This window comes from Moschus berezovskii, chromosome 8 (assembly GCF_049115385.1).
Source record: "Moschus berezovskii isolate FMDL1 chromosome 8, NW_MosBer_1.0, whole genome shotgun sequence".
Lineage (NCBI taxonomy): Eukaryota > Metazoa > Chordata > Mammalia > Artiodactyla > Moschidae > Moschus > Moschus berezovskii.
In genome coordinates, this window is record NC_142467.1 from 58,110,342 (window position 1) to 58,123,243 (window position 12,902).

A 12,902-nucleotide genomic window follows, 5' to 3' on the forward strand; every position below is an offset into this window, starting at 1 on the left:
AGGAAACGGGACCCCACACAGTGCGGTCTACAACACAGTACCAACTCAGAGCCCACGTTTCTTCCTGGCACTACAGAGTCATAGTCACCGCAAATCTAGAAGTCTTTTTAAGCATAACCCAGAAACTCTGGAACTTGATTTCAGGTCATTCCCATTTATAAAAGGTTTTGCTTTAATCAAGAGGTCAGAGATCAGTCACTGTTTTTGCCCTCTGGCAAGGCAAGATGTAGGAAGGGCACAGGGAAAGAATGAGGGAGGGGAAAAAAGCAAAAGAAAAAGAAGGGACAGAAGCAAATGAGAGAAAGAGAAAACAAACAGACATAGAAAACGTGTTATCTACATCTGGGCTGGCATTTCCTAGAACAATGCAAGGTCTTTTGTAGGGAAGAAGGACTTTCATGTTAAGACCTTTCAGTTCAGTTCAGTTCAGTTCAGTCGCTCAGTCGTGTCCGACTCTCCCGACCCCACGAATCACAGCACGCCAGGCCTCCCTGTCCATCACCAACTCCCGGAGTTCACCCAAACTCATGTCCATCGAGTCGGTGATGCCATCCAGCCATCTCATTCTCTGTCGTCCCCTTCTCCTCCCGCCCCCAACCTTTCCCAGCATCAGAGTCTTTTCCAGTGAGTCAACTCGTCGCATGAGGTGGCCAAAGAATTGGAGTTTCAGCTTTAGCATCAGTCCTTCCAATGAACACCCAGGATCGATCTCCCTTAGAATGGACTGGTTGGATCTCCTTGAGGTACAAGGGACTCTCAAAAGTCTTCTCCAACACCACAGTTCAAAAGCATCAATTCTTCGGCGATCAACTTTCTTCACAGTCCAACTCTCACACACATACATGACCACGGGAAAAACCATAGCCTTGACTAGACGGACCTTTGTTGGCAAAGTAATGTCTCTGCTTTTTAATATATTATCACTGACCTAGAGCCAGACATCTTGGAATGTGAAGTCAAGTGGGCCTTAGAAAGCATCACTACGAACAAAGCTAGTGGTGGTGATGGAATTCCAGTTGAGCTGTTTCAAATCCTGAAAGATGATGCTGTGAAAGTGCTGCACTCAATATGCCAGCAAATTTGGAAAACTCAGCAGTGGCCCCAGGACTGGAAAAGCTCAGTCTTCATTCCAATCCCAAAGAAAGGCAATGCCAAAGAATGCTCAAACTACCACACAGTTGCACTCATCTCACACGCTAGTAAAGTCATGTTCAAAATTCTACAAGCCAGGCTTCAGCAGTATGTGAACCGTGAACTCCCAGATGTTCAAGCAGGTTTTAGAAAAGGCAGAGGCACCAGAGATCAAATTGCCAATATCCGCTGGATCATGGAGAAAGCAAAAGAGTTCCAGAAAAACATCTATTTCTGCTTCATTGACTATGCCAACCCCCTCTTAATGTCCATTAAGTCAGATCCTTATCAGATCACTGTTACCTTCTAAAAAGCGATCTATTTTTCACCTGTTAGACTCCGGGTTAGTGGTCTGAGGAACAGATCACTTTGTAAACTATGGATGGTCTGATAAGGTTTTTACTGATCCACTGACTTTAGAGTTACACTCTGTTTCCTACATCACAATGCTGGTTTTGCTGGCTTTTTATTTTTTTATATATTTATAAAAAAAGAAAAAGTTGGTGATTGCGTTGGAAGCCCCAGGGCATCCCTGGGCCTTTGTGGCGTGCTGTTACCCAGTGTCTCGCAGTACCGCAGCTCTTAGCGTTCCTGACACGGGTAAGGAAACAGCTGGTCAGCTCTGGTACAAAATACATACACAGTTCAGTACTGGCTCTGTTCACCCTGTTTTTATTTCATTGACAGACTCAAACCAGCATTCCCCACTGTGTAAATAAATGATTTTGCTGAATAAAGTCTTAAATTCATACGTTGAAGCAATTTTTTTTAAAGTTCTGTTAAGTCTTAAAGAGGGTGGTTTACTTTTTGATGTCAACAATCTAGAAATCCTAGGACTATGCTATATATTTCTTCTAGCTTATGGTTTTAACATAGAATTTATACGTACTTAAAATATACTTGAGAATTAGTATTTAATAGGCTATTTTTACAAATACCTGGCGTGCTGTGATTCATGGGGTCACGGAGAGTCGGACACGACTGAGCGACTGAATGAACTGAACTGAATTTATGCTGAAATTATGGCAAGAAATTTATGCAAGAAATTATGGCAGCAGTATTACCTTTAAGAAAGATTAAGCACCCAGAAAAAGATTTAAATTCTCGATCCTGCACCTCTATTTTAGGATAATAAGTATTATCACCACAAATTATACTTAATAAAGACTAGAAAAATGCTTCTAAAAATTTACAGTATCTTAAATTATTTTCACAGTGGGCCATCAGAAAGAACTTAACTCTGTTCTTTTACAAAAGGCTAAGGTGGTCAGTGGAGAAGGAAATGGCAAACCACTCCAGTGTTCTTGCCTGGAGAATCCCAGGGCCGGGGGAGCCTGGTGGGCTGCCGTCTATGGGGTCACGCAGAGTCAGACACGCGCAGAGTCACTTCAGTCCGACTCTGCATGACATCATAGACGGCAGCACACCAAGCTCACCCAGCCCTGGGATTCTCCAGGCAAGAATACTGGAGTGGGCTGCCATTTCCTTCTCCAGTGCATGCATGCATGCAAAGTCACTTCAGTCGTGTCCAACTCTGTGTGACCCTATGGACAGCAGCCCACCAGGCTCCTCTGTCCACAGGATTCTCCAGGCAAGAATACTGGAGTGGGTTGCCATTTCCTTAAAGGAAACAGATCTATAGTTTAAAACGATCTAAGAGATCAACGGGTGGGAACGGTGGCTGAGCGTGCAAGGCGGTCGTTGCTTTTCCGAGTTGCTCTCTTCCAGCCTCAGTCCGGTTGTCATTATGGCCCGTGGAAATCAACGAGAACTTGCCCACCAGAAAAACATGAAGAAATCCCAGGAAATTAGTTAGGGAAAAAGAAAAGAGGATAGCCTGACTACCTCTCAGAGGAAGCAGCGGGACTCTGAGATCATGCAACAAAAGTGGAAGGCAGCCAATGAGAAGAAGTCTATGCCAACAAGAGAGAAATAATGACTCCCTGGAAACCTGGGTGCTACTGCTAACTAGGTGTATTGTAAGCTCTATGACCAAGATTTCATAGAGTGAACAGTCAGTGCATATGTTATATCCTATAAAACTATTTTAAACTTTTCCTTTCAACCTGACGGAGTGTGATGTTTCAGAACCATTCTTCAAAGAATAAAACACTAACCATGCATATGAAAAATAAATAAATAAAACTATCTAAGGACAAAGCAGACAGGCGAGCACCACGGTTTGGGCCCTGGGTTAAAATCTTAAGTGGCTGACTAGAGCTGGGGAGATGGGGATGCTGGCAAAGGAGTGCAGGATTTCTTTTGAGGATGATGACCAAACATATTCTAAAATTACTTGTGGAGATGGGTGAAAAATTCTGTGAACATACTTAAAGTCATGATCTGTACATTATAAATGAGTAGACTGTGTGGTATGTGAATTACATCTCATTAAGTTACTTTAAAAAATCCTAAGGCAGGACCTCCAAGGTCTCTGCCCACCATTGCTTAACTCCATGCCAACACATTTGAGAAGCTCAGTGACCTGACTGCTTGAGGTGTCACAGTAAGAAACATGAGTCATCCTTCTCCTCCGCAACATTTCACAAGGCTCTCATTTAAGATAACCACCAAAAATCATTTCAATCTTCTTTTTAAGGGGCTCAGTTCTCCAGATTAGAGGGGAGGGGAAGAAGATGAGACCCCAATATTCAAAACTAAGACTTGTGCAAACAAGCCAAATATAGGTTCTTGTCGGCTGATAACCATCTTCACGCTTGAACTCTGCACCTCAAGTGCAAAATCCCAAGCCCTGCTGGGATTCTCCTTTCATCACAGTATGATGTGATGCCAGCCAGAAGAGACAGGGGACAGGAAACCAAGCCAAAGACAGAACCCAAAAGATACGGGGGCCAAAAGCTCAGTGCCACTCCCATTTTCCAAGCACTGGAGCAGAGCTTCCCGCTGGGGAACTGATTCCAACCATGCTGGCTCTAGAGAGAGAAACAGAATTTCTTTCCAGAGAGAGAACCATCCTGTTGCTCTACACAGAGCTGACAATATGGTGGTTTGCTAACCTTGCACACTGAGCTCAGGGTGGCTTCGGTCAGAGGGCTGGGAGAGGGCAGCAAGCAAAGTCATCTGTGGCTTCCAAGGCCTGGCCAGCAGGCCAGACACATCCGGGTGTGGCTGGGGCTGGACGAGGCTGAAGGTGCCAAGGTGCCCATCCCCAGGGCCTGCCTGGTCTCCGCACTGCCCACAGTCAGAGTCATGAGGCTGATGCTCTGCTGGGTACCGGCCTAGGGCAGGATTTGTCTCAACATCTCAAGGCACCAGTCAGATACAAATGCAAACCCCCTTCCCTGTTTCTGGAAGAGCGGCCTACAGAATTTCTTAAGAAGCAAATCACAAGGGGAAGGCTGCACGGGTCAACACCCCAGGGTCCCAACAGCAGTAGCTGTTGTCTGCTCTGTCACCCAGTCCTTCCTAGGAGGCTGAGAACCCACTGAGATCAGAAGAGAGATAAGGAGGAGCTATTGCCAGAAATGAGTTATCCAAAGGCACCTTTGAGGCACCCCAGCCCTCTCTGGGTTTGGTGCACACCTCGTCCTCCAGAGCCATCAGCCATTCCCGACAAAAAACATACAATATAATCACAGGCTCTGATCCCAAATGACTTTAACCCTGACAGGATTCACTGTGGGGAAATGTGTGCCCTGTGACTGGGTATGAGCAGAAAGTTTCCCTTCAGGAGCTTCCCGGCCTCCCAAGGCTCATGGGACAATTTGATCCTAGGTGTGGAGCCACATGCTGAGATGTTCTGAAGCGGGAGAACCTATACCCTTTAGAGTCAATTCCCCATCACTCCTTGACCTTCTCCAATGGCTCCTTCCAGAGACAAATCTAGAAATGACAGTAGTGACATTCCAATTACAGAGGACTTACCATGGGCCTGCTCACCCCGCTAGTCACGAGACCTATGATAATCTCATTTACTCCTCACAATAATGTTGGATGGTGGATACGTATCACCCTCATACTTAAACTGCTTTCTCTGGTTTCAAAGGCTTTAGGCAAGCCCTCAACCACACTGCCCAGGAAGACACACCTCATACTTAATCGGAACGAATCTCTCCATCACGATCCCACCCGCCTCTTCTGCCGAGTGCTGATACTGCCCACAGGCTCGGCCCCACGCTCCTCTCACTCCACGCCAGTGCTTCTCCAACTGTGCTGCACGTTAGCAGTACCTGGGGTGCTTTTAAAATTCCCCTGGCACAAGCTGCAACCCAGACAAACTACATTAGAATCTCTGGGGTGAGTCCCAGTCTCCCAGTGACTTCAATGGACTGCTTGGGCCTCTAACAGCACCTGGTGAGACCCAAACCCACAGCAGTACCCACTCTCTCTCTGGGGCCCCTGGCCTGTTTTTCCCTCCACCTGGTAGGTGTCTCCACCTGTAGGTCCCATGGAAATACCTCAGCAAGGGCTCTTAGCCCCGTGTCCCCCACCATACACTGCAGGTCTTCTCTGGGGGTGCAGAGTTCAGCCAGGGACACGCCTGCTCCCCCTTCCTCTGTTCTCCTCTTCAGTCACACCAGCAGGTCTTCCATGAAAAGTGCCATGGTATCTTGATTTCTCTTCTATAATTTATGGTTGTTTGTTTGAATATTCGGATAATGATTCCACTGAGTAAAACAGATTTTCAAGAAGTGTACTCCCTGCCACATGCTTTGCATACTCGCTGGCACACTGCCACCTTCCCTGACACCAGTACCTGAGTCTGAGAAGCATATCTCTGCCCTTCCCTTCCCTCCCGGCACAATGGCCACATGGTGTCTGTTCTGTGACACACTTCTGCTTCAGGACAGCACGAAGCAGAGGGAAGCTCAAGTCAGTGATAAAATATAGTTCTATTTTAGATCATACAACAACAAATACTTTTCAATGTAATGATTCTGAATTAATGATCACTTGAAGATACTCTAGGAAAAAAAACATTACTAACCACACCAAACCCATGATTTCAGGATGCTATAAAGTTCTCTTTTGAAATAAATGTAATTTTTAATGAGTAGACTTTTTCAAAATAAATAAACCGTGCTAAGGTGGGGCAGAAATGACCTCGGTGATTTTAGAAGACTGATGGTTAGGAACACTGCCTCCCTGGACTTGCCTTTCCCCAGGTCCTCTGCTAGCTCCCCAGAGATCCTCTTAACCTGCCAGGAATCATTGTACTGTGGACGGTCTGTGCTTCCCTGGCCTCCTGAAGACGCCGAGCAACCAGAGCAGTCACTATGCCCACCCCGTCCCAGAACCCCACTACCAGGAGCCTTCCACCCCAATGTGAGTGGTCCCAGGCACTGAAATAGAGACCACAGACAACACGTGCCCTCCATCAGGGCAAGTGCCAAGCTCTGCTGAAGAGGCAGCCGGCAGAGAGAGGTCAGACGGAAACGCCTAGCTCCCTGCCACTTCCCAGAAATGCTTCACGGACACACACGCTGTGCCTACTGGCTCAGAATAAAAGTCTTCTGTCAACAGAGGTGGGAGCCTGCCCTCCTTCACACCTGACAAACTTCCAAAGTAAAGCACACACTGCACCAAGATAGAACTCAACAGCACCCTCACCAGAAGCACAGACAAGCTCTCCGGGGGCCCCACACGCAAGTGATCACCAGTCCAGCTCTGGCTCATTTTAGGGAACAATTCTGTTGTCACTTCTGATCCAAGAATGAAGTACACACAAACTGAGGAGTAGGAAATGGACAAAACTCGAAGCATTGCTTTATTGCAGGTGCCACTCTATGATAAACCAAATGATGAATTTCCTTTCTACTCCAAAAATTTGATTTATAAAATTCAGTTCACTCAGAACTTCTCAGAAGCACTCCTATGAGATATCCATTGAAATGAAAAGTGTACGTACCCTCTGGCCCAGCAGTTCCATTTCCAGAATTCACCCTACAGTTTTACTCATTCATCTGTCCATGACAGATGGTACCAGGAGGTTCACAGCAGCATTGCTTATAGTAGCAAAAGGTTGGAAATTATCTAAATGTCTATTATTTGGTGGTGGTTTAGTCGCTAAGTCATGTCTGACTCTTGCAACCCCATGGACTGTAGCCCACCAGGCTCCACTGTCCATGGGGTTTCCCAGGCAAGAATACCGGAGTGGGTTGCCATTTCCTTCTCCAGGGGAACTTCCTGACCCAGGAATTGAACCCACATCTCCTGCACTGCAGGCAGAGTCTTTACCAGTTGAGCCACCCAGGAAGCCTGATTAAATAAATTATGTCCATACAGTGCCATACAATGCAATGCTAAAGAGGAATTTGCTCTATATGTACCAAAGTTGAATAATATTCAAAATCCATTAAAATAGTACAAAATGCAAATATATGCAAAACAGTGCATATGGCTTGCTACCGGAGAAATATATAAATATGTATTTGCTGGCACATGCATAAATTATATCTGAAAAATACTCAAGAATGGGTGAAATGCTGTCTCCAGTAGAAGAACCAGGGATCTGGAGACAGGAGGCATTTAAGGATGCTTGCATTCCTTCCTGTCCCTTCTAAATTGTGTACTATTTACAGGTATTACTTAGTGACATAAACTTTTTAAAAACAAACACAGGTATGAATTAAAGTAAAAATGCCGTTTTAATTTCATCTCACTTGATCAGCTGATTATCATCTTCTACACCTGACCCACCAATGTAATAACAAGATACGGTCAGGAATCTGTTATGGTTTGGGCTCAATCTGCTTGACAATCTCTGTGGCACAGAAACAGCCTCAAGTTCAACTCGATCTACCTGGAAACCTACCTAAAGTCTCATGGGAGAAGCCACTTCAGCTTTTCCAAGTGTTCAAATCAGCCTTGAGTAAACTTAAAAGCACATTTGACAGCAAGATCAGATGAGCTCTGAAATCAACCTGTGGTGTCTTTACAAACCATGTAAAATGGGGTTTATTTTGGCTTTTCCTGTGTGGCCGCAGCAGGAATCAAACTGTAGCTACTGGCTTGGATAAGGAAGCCAGCCAGTTAGCAAGGTTTGATCCAGAATTCCCAAGCCCCTCAACCTTGATCCATCTGGCAAAGAAAACACACACACACACACACAGAGACACCCCCCTCCAACCCCAGGAATCTCCACTTTCTAAATATAGTAAGCATTGCCCAAGTCTCCAAGCTCACCCTCTGCAGCATTCTGTGCCTTCCAACCAAGGTGAAACGAGCCAGATATAAACACGCCGTGACAGCTTCTGGCCCACACTGCCAAGCTGTTTTCCTTACCATTTCCTCTCTTTCTCCACTCTGGGTTTCTACAAAATGTGTAAATTCCAGTGATTCTAATTTGTAAATATTCCTCTGGCCACTAAGGCTATTTTCCTCACCCTAACAAATGTGATTTCCCTGAAATTTGAGGTTGGAACAGTCTATTAGATATGGGCAAAGCCACATCCCATGTCCCATTTTATCTGTAAGAATTTAGAGCTCAGAAAGGATATCAGACAGGTCCAACGTTAATTAGGACATAGCCAGTTAATTGTAATCTCTCTCTCTTTTCTAGCCCCTGGTTCCTTCAGAATCCAAGCCAAGCTAAAAGAAGAGCTTGTCCTGTTAAGGACGCTTCCAATTAAAGCAAAATGTTAAGCTTCAGAAACAATCTAACAACACACTTAAAACAGTGCCAGACAAATACCAACTAGACAGGGATGCCAAGGACCTAAAGAGTCAATGTCAAGGAGCTTTTAAAAAAAAAAATGGACAGGAGCTGGCAACAATTCCACTTTACGAATCTACCCCCATCGAACTACTAGGACCCACACAGAAAGGAGAGTATGCAAATCATCACTGTAGCACTTTCTCTGATAGTGAAAACTGAGGCAATCCGAATATCTCTCAACAAGAGAAGGGACAAATCAGCCATGATGTCGCCACATAGCCGTGCTCTCTGCAGGTGTTAAAAAGAATACACTGTTTATGTGTACTGACATGGAAGACCTCTAAGACATAATATCAACCAGAAAAGCAAAACACAGACTAATTCATATCCTATAACTCCACTTATGAAAACAAAAAATATGCACAGAAAAAGGACAAGTAAAAAAGCACATCGGTGGTTAACTCAGGCAACGGGGTGCTTTACTCTGTATAGTTCCACACTCTGTCGTTCCTTTATGAGTGTATTCATGAAGTGTATAATTTTTTGTCTTTGCACTATAAGATTAGGTCATCCATTTACACTGTTCATCTTCCCCCAAAGCTAATCCTTCCCAAGTCATCCATATTTCAGAAAATAGCACCATCATTCACATAACTGCTCTAGCTAAAAACATTTGAATCATTCTTGATTTTCAGTCTCAAAGCCTAAATTCAATCGAATAGTAGATCTTGTGGGCTTTACTTCCAAAAACACCCAGACTCTGACCCACATCTCCAACGCTGCCCCCTAGCCCAAGGTGCCACTGCCTCTTACTTCACCCATTATACAGCCTCCTGACTGCTCTCCTTGCCTCCATCCTTGCCCCACTCAACTATTCTCTACACAGCGGTCCCCATAATCTCTTAACGCACAAGAAGGATGATGTCACAACTTTCCCCTGACCTTCCATCACACTCAGAATGAAACTCAAAGTCCCTTTGGGAGTCAAGACCTCGAGGACTTGGCTCCCAGCCTCTCCCCCTGTTCATCTGCCATCACTCTGCTCCCTGAGAGCCCTTGGACACCCCATAATTCCTCTCATCTCACAACTTCTGCATCTGTTACCACAACCTTAAAAGCCCTTACCTGAGGCCAGGGCTTGGATGACATGGTGAGAGCAAAGCAAGACTCCACAGTCACTGAATGAATGTCTTCCTCTGATGGCGTAAGATATATAATTTAAAACATACTGTGTTATAATTTTAAAAATTAAAACTTGAGTCAGTCAGAAATGTATGACACTTAGCTTCATACTGGCATCTCTCCTTTGGCTAACTTTTCAAAATGCAATGGCCTAGACAGGGTAACAAAGTCACCTTCATGAACTGCTTTCCCCAATAGCTCCATGGTGACAACAGTTTCTCCCTGACCCATTCTCATTTTGTCAGTTCATGGGGTTTGTGATCATTAGCTCACATTGGCCAGCATTAGGAAGTTCAGCCTGGGGCCTCTCCCCAGAGGGACGCTGACTGGCCTAACTAGAGCAGAAATCTGAACCACAGCCTTGTCACAATCACCTTTCAAGCCCTGGGATGTGAAACTGATCAGTCAAGTGCATCTGAGGTTGAAGCAACTAGAAGCAAAAAGTCCCCAAATGAGGGCAAATAAAGTATACACAATGGTGTTCACTTACTCATCAAAAGTTTTACGGAAAAAGTAAAAGAATTAAGGGCTTCCCAGATGGCTCAGTGGTAAAGAATGCAATGCAGGAGATGCAGGTTTGATCCCAGGGTCAGGAAGATCCCCTGGAGAAGGAAATGGCAAACTCACTCCAGTATTCTTGCCTGGGAAATCCCATGGACGGAGGGCTGGCGGGTTATGGTCCACAGGGTCACAAACAGTCAGATACAACTTAGAAACTAAGCATGTACGCACAAAAGGATTAAAAAACAATCCGAGATGTAAACAGTGCCCATCTAAAAGATCTGAACAGACACTTCAGCAAAGAAAATGCACCAGTGGCCAATGAGCTTATGAAAAGATGCTCGACACTGTACGTATCACAGAAATGCAAATTAAAACCAAGAGGTACCACTTCCCATCCCTGGGATGGCAACAATCAAAAAGACAATAGCAGGTATTGGTGATAATGTGGAGAGACTGAAACCCTTGGATGATGCTGAGGGGAATTTAAAAGGATGCTTTTGCTGCAGAATAGAGTTTGGCAGGCTTTTATAAAATTAAACTTAAGTTTATCTATCAGTTCAGTTCAGTTCAGTCGCTCAGTCGTGTCCAACTCTCTGCGACCCCATGAATCACAGCACGCCAGGCCTCCCTGTCCATCACCAACTCCCGGACTTCACTCAAACTCATGTCCATCGAGTCGGTGATGCCATCCAGCCATCTCATTCTCTGTCGTCCCCTTCTCCTCCCACCCCAATCCCTCCCAGCATCAGAGTCTTTTCCAGTGAGTCAACTCTTCGCATGAGGTGGCCAAAGTATTGCAGTTTCAGCTTTAGCATCAGTCCTTCCAATGAACACTCAGGATTGATCTCCTTTAGAATGGACTGGTTGGATCTCCTTGCAGTCCAAGGGACTCTCAAGAGTCTTCTCCAGCACCACAGTTCAAAAGCATCAATTCTTTGGCGATCAGCTTTCTTCACAGTCCAACTCTCATATCCATACATGACCATGGGAAAAACCATAGCCTTGACTAGACGGACCTTGGTTGGCAAAGTTTATCTATACAACCTAGTAATTCTACTCCTAGGTGGGAAATTAAATAAGAAATGAAAACATATGTCCACACAAAGACATGTATTTCACAGGCTGAAACTATTCTGCATGATACTGTTAAAGTCAATACATTCGTCAAAACCCACAGAATACATAACACAAAGAATGAACCCTTATGTAAACTATGGACTTGAGTTATAATACTATGTCATTATTGTAACAAATGTACTGCTGAGAGAAATGGGTGTGAGAGGCTATTTGGGAACTTTCTATACTTTCCACTCAATATTTCTGTAAACCTGAAACTGCTCTAAAAAATAAAGTCTATTAATCATATTTTTTTAAAAGGAGGGAAGGGGGAAATTAAGCCTCAAATCAGTGGGCTGAGTGCTATAGATTATTGTTACTGGTTAGTTGTTAAGTGGTGTCCAACTCTTTTGCTACCCCAATGACTACAGCCCTCTGTCCATGAGATTTCCCAGGCAATACTGGAGCGGGTTGCCATTTCCTTCTCCAGAGGATCTTCCTGACACAGGGATCAAACCTATGTCTCCTGCATTGAAGGCAGATTCTTTACACTGAGCCACATGGGAAATCTTGTACAGATTATAGATGTAATTTATTCAGTCCAATCCAGAACTGAATAACTGGATTAAAGTGGAAGGACTTATTTTTAAAGCCAGTGTTATATAAAAACTACAAAATCTTGTTTGGATATAATTTGCAGATGTTTATATTTGTGTGAGTAATATTCCAAATGTCAGTATTGCAAATTACCACCATTTACAAATAATTAGGAAATGCTTTTTCTTCTTTTATTCGAAAGGTGCTAAAGCAAAGCAAAAGAGCTGAGAAAAAAACTTTTTATTACCTAACTCCATATGCATTCAATCGTTTAGGATTTGGTAAGTAATTTGTGAAGAAAGCTGATCGACGAAGAAGATCGACGAAGAATTGATGCTTTTGAACTGTGGTGCTGGAGAAGACTCTTGAGAGTCCCTTGGACTGCAAGGAGATCCAACCAGTCCATTCTAGAGGAGATCAGTCCTAGGTGTTCACTGGAAAGACTGATGCTAAAGCTGAAACTCCAATACTTTGGCCACCTCATGCGAAGAGTTGACTCACTGGAAAAGACTCTGATGCTGGGAGGGATTGGGGGCAGGAGGAGATGGGGACGACAGAGAATGAGATAGCTGGATGGCATCACCGACTTGATGGACATGAGTTTGAGTGAAGTCCGGGAGGTGGTGATGGACAGGGAAGCCTGATGTGTTGTGATTCACAGGGTCACAAAGAGTCAGACACAACTGAGCGACTGAACTGAACTGAAGTAATATAATTAGTCCTAAACAAAGCAGGTTGGCAATGAAGACCCTTTGGGAGTTTATACTATTAATGAAGGACTCATCTCACTACTGCCAAAACCTACATCAAATCC

General features: G+C 44.5%; 1 protein-coding gene and 1 pseudogene across 4 annotated transcripts in view; one reads left to right on the top strand and one right to left on the bottom strand.

Moving 5' to 3' along the window:
* The window catches only part of ARHGAP26 (Rho GTPase activating protein 26), a 563,256-nt gene that overhangs the window by 482,554 nt on the left and 67,800 nt on the right, over window positions 1-12,902 (bottom strand). The gene's annotated exons all lie outside the window — the stretch shown is intronic.
* LOC148777064 (small EDRK-rich factor 1 pseudogene) lies at window positions 2,879-3,067 on the top strand (annotated as a pseudogene).